The sequence below is a fragment of the Momordica charantia genome (genome assembly GCF_013281855.1).
Source record: "Momordica charantia cultivar OHB3-1 chromosome 2 unlocalized genomic scaffold, Mcharantia_2.0 BLBB01000002.1, whole genome shotgun sequence".
NCBI classification, from domain to species: Eukaryota; Viridiplantae; Streptophyta; class Magnoliopsida; order Cucurbitales; family Cucurbitaceae; genus Momordica; species Momordica charantia.
The window spans coordinates 15,806,955-15,819,768 of record NW_028275160.1 but is presented as its reverse complement, the minus strand read 5'-3'; the positions used below and the strand labels follow the sequence as shown (position 1 = coordinate 15,819,768).

Sequence of the window (12,814 nt, the reverse complement as noted above, 5' to 3'; positions counted from 1 at the left end):
TCTCGATGGTCTGGTCCATTTAAGATTGTGAAAGTATACTCTCATGGTGCAATTGAATTAGAAGATAATAAAGGTAATATTTTTAAGGTTAATGGTTAGAGAGTTAAGCCTTATTTTGGTGATCAATTTGATAGAGGTAAAACCTCTATTCTTTTTTCCAATGCATAAAATATTTTTGCCCCGCCCTGGGTTTAAAAAGATTTAATCGGAAAGGCATCCAAGTTGTAAAGTATATTTCATGATTTATTCTATTTGCATTTATTTGCTAACGGAAAAATTACTTTGATGTTGTGCTTTTATTTTTTGCATAACAAGAAAATTTTTCATGTTTCTATGAGTAGCTAATTTGCTTTTCCAACCCTCTTACGAGTGACTTAGTTCCCATCATTTTAATTACATTTATCAGATAGCACGGCGTTTACGCTCAAATTGCTTATCTTGATTGAGTTAATTAATCTAGTTGATTTTACTTGCTGACCACTTATTTAAATCACAACAGTTGAGTTTAATTCTGAAAAGGTTAGAGTCAACGGAGTTCATCAAGATAAAATGGGAAGTTACTTAGACATAAGAACTTAAACAAGATCCTAGACATAGACTCTCTTACCCATTAAACGTAAATTGGAGTTTTAATTACTTAGGATTCTTCTAGTATTTTACAGACATGTTTTAAATACTAGCCTAATCTTCTAAACAAACCAAAAGCGGTATGGAATAGGAGTTGAACCAGTTTGCAATTAGAGAGTAAATTTAGTGTGAGATTCTGATAGGCGTAATTCATTTCTCTTCAAACTAGTTAGTAGTATGAGGGTTGGTTTCAAAATTCTATTTTATTAAATTATAAAACGTGCATTTCAACCAATCAATTATTTTTATCCTAAACCCGATTGCTCATTCGAGTAGTTCGCAGAACATATTTTTAAAATAAACTAGTCCCTGTGGAGACGAACTTGGAATACTTCCAACTTATTACTTGCGACAGTGAGCACTTGCACTCATCCCTCTTGCCATTAAGCAGAGGTGCAATAGCGTGCCATAACTTGAATTTGGGATTTGGTGAGGAAGACTCATCATTTTTTACGAATTCATCTAGATAGGGACAATCCATCGATGAATCCAAAAAGAGAATGAGCTTTCAAAATAGACATCAATTGAAAATGCCAGAGAACATAATTTGATGAGTCGAGCCACACAGAGACAAGCATGCAAATATGAGAGAGTAGAAAAATTGAAGATGAATTTTCTTTCTCAGATTTTGAGAACTCAATTTTTGAGAACGTAGAAAGCTTTCTATTACAAAGAAAGCCGGCGGAAAAATCAAGAAAGATTGCACATGGATGGAGGTACACTGCACAGGTACGTGGGACCCTTGAATTGACGTGTGTCAATAGTGCTGCTCTGATACCATAAGAATTTTCACTCACTGTGGTAAATTGCAATGTTCACCTTACTTAATGGTGTTGGTAAACACTTGTATTTAAATTGGAATAATTATAGCAGAGACTGTTACGCCTCTGCTTAATAGCTAGAGGGTAAGTGTAAGTGCACACTGTCATAAGTAATAATCTGGAAATATTCCAAGTTCGTCTCCACAGGGACTAATTTTTCTTTTGAAACTGAATTTGAAAACTGTTATAATGAGCAATCAGGTTTGTGAGAAAAATTGGTGAGATTGGTTGAAAACGAAAAACACACGGAAATTATAGAATTTAAAAAGCCAACCCCCTACTTCTGTTTAGTTTTAAAATGATGAATTACACCTATCAAATGTGCCCGTAATTACGCTCAATTTATGCAAACTGGTTCAACTCCTATTCCATACCGTTTTTGGTTTGTTTAGAAGTTTAGGCTAGTGTTTACATATGTCTATGTAACTCTAGAATCCTAAATAATTTAAATGTCAACTTACGTTTAACGGGTAAGAGAGCCTATGTCTAGGATCTTGTTTTAGTTCTTATTTCTAAGTAACTTCCCATTTTATCTTGATGAACTCCGTTGACTCTAACCTTTTCAGAATTAAACTCAACTGTTGTGATTTAAACAAGTGGCCAGCAAGTAAAATCAACTAGATTAATTAACTCAATCAAGATAAGCAATTTGAGCGTAAACGTCGTGCTATATGATAGATGTAATTAAAATGATGGGAACTAAACCATTCGTAGGAGGGTTGAAAAATTAATTTAGCTACTCATGGAATTAAAATAAATGCAATAGCAAAAGAAGATAACAAAAGAATTCATTTTCATTGAATCGGGAAAGAAGAACATAAATTAGAATAACTAGAGTTGCAATAAAATAAGCAAGGAAAAATTGTAAAAACAATAAAGAACAAAACTTAAAGCTGAAATTAAAACTTAAAAGCTAAATTTGACATGAATTTAGAAAGGGAAAGCAAAAGCATGGAAATGAGGTGTGTAGAAGTGATGTTTGGAGGCTCCTTTTATAGGCCATGGAAGTAACAAGGATTTGAGAAATTCAAGCGAAGTTGGCAACCACTTGTTGTAGAGATATTAGGAGTAAAACCAAATCTTGGACCGATTACTTGGTCAAAAGTGGTTATTCCCGTTTTGACAATCTAAGCATCCAATGTGGCTGAAGCATTGTGAAGCTGGAACTTTCAAAGTAACTTGGCTGGCTCATTCCTCTAGTAAGCTAGAAATTATGGCCTTGCAATGTGCCTGACGCATTGTGATCATAGATCTTCATTTTTCCTTACAAAATAAGCATATTTACACAAATTAGCCTTCATTTACCTATAACTGAATTCCAAAGTCCCTAATCACAAATTATGCACATTTTTCCTAAATTATATGCATGAACATACATTTTCATCCCAAATATAAGTTACTTAAGCATGCAAACCTACCCTTTTTTAGCCTTTAATCAAGGCTTATCAGAGACTAAAGAATGGAAAATATAAACCGTAAAACTAATTCTATAACAAATCAAGAACTGAATTGAAATTGTAAGACTAATTATGTAACAAATCACTAACGAATTGTAACTCCCTAGATAAGTCTGAGCAGGACACACATCTGAATCCTAGAGCGACAGTGAGGCGCGGGACCACATACGGTTACCTCATTACCCTACTCTAGCACACAGGTGCATCGCCATCACCTAGGTACAAAGAGGACGTCGAGCACTGCTACTTGGCTTCAGAATACTATAGGTCGCAGGCCTGCAAATGGAGGCGTAACCCAATGATTTTCAGGGGCGTACACTCCACCCTAAGGACCCCTCGTATAGCCCGACGCACCCCTGCCACCTCAACCGTCGTCCTCACTTGTTAGCCATTAGCGCCAATAAAAGGGAAAGACTCACACATCTACCAAGTAAGTGAAATACCTATCAATGAAACCGTAAGGACTCTACTTTATTTTCTCACTCCGATTACTAATTTGTGCATCAAACTGAAATAGGCAGGAGACTGCACCAGTGTCGACTTTTCTAGTTGTAGGCTTATTTGCTCCTTGGCGTTAATGCCCAACCGAGGGACATGTGGATCTTCTCCGAAATTCGTCCGAGCGATCAAGGAGTAATTCAGACAAAAAAGATCGAAGCAAGTATTGTGAATTCCATCACAACCACGACCATGACACGACAGACTACCGCGACCTTAAGGACTAAGTCGAGTCATTGGTCCAGCGAGGATATCTGAAGGAGTTTATGGGACAGAGTTCTGTGACTAGCCGCAGGACCTATAGGAACTTCGGCCGCAACAAACAAAAGCCCAAGTCCCCTAAAAGAAAACTAACAGCCACGGGCTATCCTAACCATCTACGGGGGACCACAAAAGCGGAAGACCCTGGCCAGACAGGCAAGGAATGACCCGATGGCTTGTAAAGTCCTAGCAGCGAGAACTGCCAAGCCCAGACCATTCATAATCATTGCAGAAGAAAAGGCAACCACAAATCTCAAAACCCATAACGACGCACTGGTGATAGTCTCTGACATTAATAATGTCCCTATGCACCGGTTCTAGTGTATGGGGGAAGCTCAGCTAACGTCCTTACGCTAGGGTATTACGAACCCTCGGGTAGGGCTCGACCAAGCTTAAAATATGTGCCACCCTATTGGTCAGCTTCTCAAGCTAAAAGGTCTACCCTGAGGGAAGCATCAAGCTGCCTCTAACGTCGAGGGAAGGCAAAGGAGTCGTGACCAGGTTCGAGGAGTTCGTGGTAGTGGATGGCCCCTCGACGTACAACGTTGATAACTCCTAAAAGAGAGTATTTTATGGCCTAAACTGGGTTATATTTATGCGGAAATGTGAGGTTCCATGTAAAAATATCATGCAAATAGTAGAAATCATAGCTAGGACCTTGAGCAGTTGGAATTCTCAATTTCCTTAATTTGAATGAATTATGGTTAATTCTTGATGTTTTTAGTAGGAATTGTAGAGTTTGGAGAGGACAAGTTGAACATTTCAAATTCTTTCATAATTCTTGATCCTTGTTTTACTCGTTTTGAGCTAGCAAGGGGACACAATGGACCTATAGATCAGAAGTTTCAACGATATGAGATTAATTAATTAAACTCATTACATTAACCATATTAATCAAAATTTACTAACTGTGGGTCACTCCACTAAAGACCCACAGCTGCACTCTTCTCACTGTAGAATATTTTGTGTCCACGGAAATTCACCATTGATGGTAAGTCAATCATTCATGAGTGTTCGTAATATCAACTGGATCAAATTACCGTTCTACCCTTGAGTTACATCTTGCACCTTAAGTACCACTATTCCTCTAATGAACAACATGTTTATGGTCCGACCATTAAACAGAAGTCCCTTCCAGGCTAGTAAGAGGGTGGGGCCTCTTGTTCAAGTCCAGGAGTCAGCAATTAAGGAAACACTCATCTACTTACCTTAAAGTTGGGAAGGAGTGAATTTCATCTTGCGTAGTTATGTTCCCAGCTTCCCATTTCATTTCGTCCTCAAAATGGTAGAATTATTGAGTCGGAACCCGGGCCATTCTCACCCATACAAATCAAAGGACAATCCATTATAATCAGGAGTCCATAACCCATTTAGGATTAAGATCGAGTTACCTGGTCATCCTATAAAATATTAATCTAGTTAGATTACAGTGTTATAAGTAAGAATTAACTATTTCGCGGCCGATCTTATATAAGCACATTGTATAGGATACCCCCACTCACATATCTCCACATGAACGACATGAACAGAGTTGTTTGTAACTATTACAAAGTGGGCTGTATCCATAGTGTTACCAGGATAAGGTACCCAACCTTATCCATGTATTATAGACCATTTAGGCTATTACTGAAATATTATCCATTTGTATATCGAATATATATTGTATATTTATTATATATTATATACCAAATATACACATTGTATATTAAATATATATTATATATCAAAATCAGAGTGAACACTGATTCTGACGTGAATTACCTTGAATCCTTGTCAGTCTAAAAATCAGAGTCAGTGTATCCTGTAAGGATCAAATCCTTAGCACCATACACAACATGTAGTCCCTCGTTCTCCGAAGATACTTGAGGATTGTTTTGACAGCAGTCCATTGACCAAGTCCAGGATTGGACTGATGTTGTCTGACAGTCCCCATTGCGTAGCATATGTCATGTCTAGTATACAGCATGACATACATAAGGCTGTCCATAGCTGACGTATAGGGAACACGTAGCAGACTTCATGGCCGATGTGATGCTGGCTTCAGCCTAAGCACTACCTAGAGCCTGCCTGAAATAGTGAACCCTCTACACTGATGGGTCAGCCAATAAGCATAACTGTGGGTGGGGATCCTATGACCACCCTAGACGAGAGCCGCCATGAGCAATGGAGTCGATTACGAAGCTTTGATCACTGTCTCTGGCTCACAAAACCAACGAGGGCACGAAGCATCCCCGTCCTCAGTGACTCACAGTTAGACAGGCGCTCTTAGATTCATTTGAAGACCAGATCGTCGAACAAGTCGTGCGATCCAAGAACACGAACGCTGACGCCCTGGCCGGCCTCGCACATGCCACGAGACAGATCTCCCTCTAACCGTGATAGTAGAGATCATGGAAGGGTCAAGTCTCGCCAAGGCCGAGATGATGGACATAGATCGACCAGAAGCTGAAGACTAGAGGACCCCCATCATAAAGCACTTGGATAGTGGAGAAACGCCGGAGAGCCGAGTAGAGGTTTGTCACCTCCGGTGGTGAGCGAATCACTATATACTGAAGGACCGGGTTCTATATAAGTGAAGGTACTCCCTCCCACTCCTCTGGTGCATCAGCCTCAAAGAGGTGGACTACGTGCTCAGCGTGGTACACAAAGGGGTCTGCGAAGACCACTTGGTCAGACAAGAACTGGCCCGTAATATCCTACGTCAAGGGTACTACTGGCCAACCTTAGAAAAGGACTCCCAAAAGTTCGCACGGAGATGTAGCCGATGCCAGAAAACAGTCACTGTACCTAAGCTACCGATTGAGCAGCTAACTAGCCTCGTTGCTTCTTGGCCTTTCGCGTAGTGAGGCATTAATCTAATTGGTCAGCTCCCCATATGGGGAAAGGCCAAACTAAGATCGTAGTGGTTGCAGTTGACCATTTCACAAAGTGGGCAGAAGTGGAACCGCTCGCAACGATCACCAAGCAGAAGGTAACTACCTTTGTGTGGAAAAGTATTATGTACCAGTTCGTGGTACCTCACCACATTATCTCGTGGTTTGTAAATGTAAAACAAATTATTTGTTTAATGAAGTTTTCTTTGGGGTTTTAGAATTGCATTGATCGAAATGCAATAAACTAACATCCGAGGTTATTTAATGTAACTGGAATAGTTTATACTTGATATCCACAGTATACAGTAGATATACAGTTGGATCATGTTCTAGTAATTACCTGAATGGTATATAATATAAGGATAAAGTTGAGTACCTTATCCTGGTGACAATATGGATACGACCCACTTTATAAAAAGTTACAAATGACTCGATCCAAGTCGTTCATGTGGAGATATGCGAGTAGGGGTATCATATACAATGAGTTTGTGTAAGACCAGACCACATAATTATTAATCTTTAGTTGTAACACCATTAACTAATTAGATTAATATTTAACAGGATAACCATGTAACTTGATCTCAATGTTGAGTGAGTTATGGACTACTGCCTACGAGGAATTATCCTTTGATTTGTATGGGTGAGAGTGGCCCGAGATGCCGACTCAATATGCCTAGCATTTTGGGGACGAGTCCGAGTGCGAAGCTGGAAACATAGCTTCATGAGATAGAATTCACTCCTTCCCGAGTTTAGGGAAGTAGATGAGTTGTTCCCTTAAGTGCTAACTCTGGGTCTTGAACAAGGGGCCCACCCTCTCACTAGCTTGAGAGGGACTTGTTTTATGGTAGGACCATAAACGATTGTTCATTAGAGGATCCGTGGTACTTAAAGATGTTGGATTGGTATGACAATCCTAGAGAGGGGGGGGGGGGGGGGGTGAATAGGGTTTAAATTACAATTTATAAACTTTTTACTACGGTGGGCCTAATTTAAACAATAACTATGTAAACTCTTTACAAATAAATAATTTTAACATAAATTATTTAATAAATGAGAAATAACATTTCAAGCATCCTAATTAATTTCAGTATAAATATTGAACATAAACATGAATAAAAAATTCTAGCAATTAGTTTAATGCAATTTATAACAAAAAAATTAATTGTAAAAATTAAATAGAGAAGGGTTAGAGAAAATAACACCGGAAATTTATAGTGGTTCGGCAACAATCGGCCTACTCCACTTCCCAAACTCCTCTTAGGTGTTCAATTGAAGAACTTAACTCTTTCCACGGCTTAGAGTCCAACCGGTGTAATGTTCTTTTTCCTGGAGCAAGAACAAACACGATCCTTTCAATGGTTTAGGATCAAATCGTTACAATGTTCTTTTCCGGGCTCAAGAGCAACCGTTACAATAGATTTGAATTTTGAGTACAATCTCACAAACTCTTTCAAAGAGTAGATACAAAAAATTTTGCTCACAAATTTGTCAGAAAAAATCTTACAAATAAAAGCCCTCAAATTGGCTAAGAGAAAATAAAAATTACAAGCTCGATATCTCTCAAATATAAAATTTCTCTCAAAAGAAATTATAACAATATTGAAATTTTGGAGAGAAAAAAACATGAAGAGATTGGAGAGAAAGGTGGTAGAGAAAATTGTTGTTGAAAATTTGAGAGAAGAAAGTTTTTAAATAGAAGGGAAAGAGTTGGAAAGAAATTTGAAATCGAAATTAAATTTGGGTCATTGGATCTTTAATCATTGAAACTCAAAGGTTAAGATTTAATTGAATATAATAATAATAATAATAAAATATCAATTTTTTTCTCTCTTCAGGGCTACTAGTTTTTTTTTTCTTTTTTCTTTTTTTTTTTAATTTTTATGTCAGTGCCTCCCATGCCACTTGACTTTTTATTTTTTCTTTTTGAATTAAGTTATAACTTCTAAATTTCTCTTTTTTTTTAAATGTTTTCTATTCTTTTCTTTTGTTTTCACTTTTCATTTCTTTCTTCTTTCTTTTTTTTTATTTCATTTTTAACACCATGTCACATGTCAGCATTTCATTGGTTCAGTTGGTTGATTCAACTGTCATATCATCCATTTTTCCTTCCAACTTTTTTCGACCATAATTTGTTCGTTTGAACTCTGATTTGGGTGTCCCAAAATCCGTTGAAATTGTCGTATTGAGCTCTATGCTATGGACACTTGAAAACACTAAAATTAACAATCAACAAAATATATATTTTCAATAAATCATATAATATGATTGAAGCTGGTAATAAATTTATGCTTTATAACAATGTTTCTTACAAACCAAAAATAATTTATACTAAGTGTGTTTGTTATCATCAAAACATTAATTAATTAAATTAATTAATCGAGATTAAGGGTCAAAAAGTCAAAAATCTCCCCCGTTTTGATGATGACAAATCACTCGAGAAAAATGTAATCAAAGTAGTGTGTGAGATAACATGAAGCACAATCAAGCAAGCATAAATTTAATTGTAACACAATTTCTCACAAGATTATTCATTTTTATTAATACCTCTCCCCCTTTTGGAATCAATAAAAAAGGAATAAGTAAGAAAAATAAATAGACATGAAAGCTCACATTTTTTAAGCAATAAAACACTTCTCGTTCATAAGGGACAAAAAGACAATTTAACACTAAGTTTTTATAAAAACTCCCCCTATCAAGATGTTTTCTAAATAAATTAGCAAGAAAAACAAGAGGCATCACTTATAAGCAATTCTAAAATAAATTTGCTTCAATATACTTACTCCCCCTAAATAGATACATAATATGCATAAGAGAAGTAAAGTTTCGACATACCTCAATAAGCTTTAACATCAATACATTTACCTTTTACACCATTTTCAGGCTTAGTAGAGGTGTTCAAAAGAGTATTTGCAATTTTTGCTTCAATGAACTTGAAACTTTTGAGCAACTTCTTCCATCATACTCTTTTAAAATTTATTATTCATGCTAATAAAAAAAATTCACATAAAGCAATAAACATCAAATAGCAATAGGGAGAATCAACATCATGAAAATCATATAAATGGTATATAACCCCCCCTAAAAATATGCATTCTCCTCTTAAAAAGACATAACAATAAATACCAAGGAGATATAAGTAATACAAGAAAAACCATGTCAATCAATTTCATAAGATAGATATATATAAAAAAAAGTCATGCTAGATCAATCTATCTCAAACAAATATTTAATATTCCACAAAATTTTCATTCAAGAAAATATGACATAAGACAAGTATAATTCCAATAGAGCAATTTTAAGTCTCATGATTATAGTCATATACATAAAAATCAAATTAATCTCCACAGAATCAACTTATCAAAACCAGATAAAAATAACATAAACATTAGAAACATGATCAAGATACCAAAAATATCAAATGCTATAAAAAAAACAATTGATAAAGAACAATCAACATTGATATCAATTATCAACAAAATAACAATATCATCATTTATGCCACCTAAAAGTATTACAAATTAAATGTAAGTAATTGACATCATAAAAATATTAATCAAACAAATACTGATACCAAATGTACTTGATCATAGGTCTAATTTGACTTATGTAATCACAAAAGAGTCTGATCAAAGATAGACAAATAAAACCACAAAAATCAATTAAACACTTTTGAGCAACATACTAATGAAATTTTAAAATTAAATCAATTCTTAGCAACTATCCCAATGAAAAAGAATTAACATCTCTTTTCAAACAAACAATATTCTAACAGTGAGTAAAATTTTTAAATTAATTTTCATAGAGAAACTCATAATTTATGGCCGAAAAGCATTTAAACAATTTGTTCTAAGAGAACAAATATCAACCATCAAATTATATTTCTCAAAACATGTTATGGGGAGATAAAAAGAGAAGAGACAAGCGACGGGAGGCTGAAAGGAACCCGAGAAGAAGGCACGAGCCAGGAAATGGGGCCGGCACCCAGCGACCCGAGCTGGCCCCCGGCCGACCAGTGGCCGGCGTCGACCAGTGCTCCCTATACAATAATTATATAAAATCAAGTTCCACCTCTCATCAATTTAACAATAAATCAATTTCATAAAATATCAATCAACAACATCCGTGGACAACCTCACGAGGCAAATTTATTATTCAAACTAGGCAAAACTCAATGAATGGAAGAAAACTAAGATAGGCACCTATCCCGAAAGAAAATAAACAACAAGTGGGAACCTCCCAATTATTCAAATACGAGCAAATGGTTTATTGACCATAACATAAGGTCTTAACTAACAACTTAAGCTAAGCAAGAGTGACTATGCAGCCTATGGTCCTCGCTCGTCATGTCTCCTCCGTCTCATCACCATGGTCGCCAACGAGACCTTCACCTGAAACAATAATTGTAGAGGGGGGGTGAGTATGTAAAATATACTCCGTAAGTAGCCCTCACCAACAACACCCACACATCATGCTCAACTAAATCAGGAAACATTCATAGTCATGCTTTTCATCACATTATGCATTCAAACATAGACACATTCTATAAAATTCGGTGACAACCACAACCAGGAACACATTAACTACCAACCTCTAGTCTCCCTAACATCTCAAGTACCTCTACACTTATCACAGCTATCCTAGCCTTCCACAGTTAACTCCTTCGAGTAGAGTCGGTCCCTGACCATTTTTACCCAGAGCCCCGACACTACTGCATCGGCCCTCGACCATTTTACCCAAGGCCCCGATGACTTCACCATCTATTGGCCCTTGACCATTCTACCCAAGGCCCCAATAGCTTTCCTTCCAAAAGACTCCTCGCATCGACCCTCGACCATTTCTACCCGAGGCCTCGATACTCAATTAGTGACGTATCAGCCCCCGACCATTTATACCCGAGGCCCTGACACTCACCCATTCACTTTCTCCAAGACTTCAACTCTCCCGAAGTCTTACTATATACTTTCTTACGCCATGACCCATTCATCCTTCAGCTGACAACCAATTCAGCATGCTTCCACAACATAAACAACATTCTAATAATGAAATAATAAACCCATCATGCTTTCACAAAATAACATTTCTTAACAACAACTCCACAAGGAGTTTGTCACAACACAGCATAACCAAGGAAATTCTTAAACAATTCGAGCGCAACACAGTTCACCCAAAATGTTTATTATCCAACATCAATATTCAATAAGCATTACTAGATATAACAAAGCACACCAAACACGCCGAACAATCCATGCATATTCAGACAACAAACATCCCCACAACAATTCTCGGCAGTTTAGCAAAGCAGAAATTACACCAATATTACCGACAATTACTCAACAATACTCCATGTATACAGATTACCACAACCGGGAGCTATCTAACACATCAGCGTATCAAAACAATATCGAACATCACAAAAACAGCACATTACAGGCCATCTGATACACATTAACGCACGCACACGCCCCTTGTCTACTTACCCACAACCGCGCCCTTAAGTTTTGCGTCGATCTCACACCTAAGCACTAAAACAGAAAAATACAGCAAGTTACGTACACTATTCAGCTTTCGAAATTAATTCTAAAAGGGTTCAAATGACTCATTACCACCAAAACCGACTTCGTATAGGTGTGGGTCACCTAGATCTAGCTCGCCAAGGTGTGGGTAGCCTAAATCGGGTTTCAACAACGAATGTGGGTCAACACCGAAAGTCACCGGGAGGAAGAAAACGCCGCAGATCTGGGCCAAGCACGAGTTGTTCACTTCTGTCCGAGTCGGGGAGGGGTGCTGCAGGTACGGGTCGCCGAATGACAGTCGGACTTGCTCGTGGTCTGCCCGAAGGTGTCGGATCTGAGCTCGTCGTCTCCACCCGCCGCAGCTTCTGCTACCTACGACGCCGAGACTGCTGCAATGGCTGCCACCGTCGGGAGCGCCGTCGCAGTGGAGAACGTCGGGCGATCTGCCGCCGCCGCGAGGACGTCGTCGTTCGGTAGTAAGCCGCCACCGATCGTGCACCCACGCCGGAAAACGCCGCAAAGCAGCGGGAAGGTGACGCTGAGTGCTGCCCCACCGCGACACCGCCGTGCCTGCTGCTGTGACGAACTCACTGCCGCTGGATGGGTCGCCGGAACGAGAACAGAGAGGAAGAGAAAAGGGGGGGTGGGCTGCTAGGGCAAGGAAGAAGAAGAAGAAAGAAAGAGAACTTGGGCTAGGGTTTCTTTTTTTGTTTTCTTTATTTTTCCCTTTTCTTTTACTTTTCCTTTCTTTTAAAAAAACCAAA

General features: G+C 37.9%; 1 long non-coding RNA gene across 1 annotated transcript; it reads right to left on the bottom strand.

Annotated features, from left to right (window-relative positions):
* Nucleotides 1-10,615: 10,615 nt before the first annotated feature.
* Nucleotides 10,616-12,756, bottom strand: LOC148212899 (uncharacterized). The gene is made up of 3 exons (XR_015789229.1): nucleotides 12,141-12,756; nucleotides 12,015-12,059; nucleotides 10,616-10,925 (listed from the first exon to the last, which is right to left on the bottom strand). It is a non-coding gene; the product is annotated as an uncharacterized LOC148212899 (long non-coding RNA).
* Between the last annotated feature and the right edge of the window lie 58 nt (nucleotides 12,757-12,814).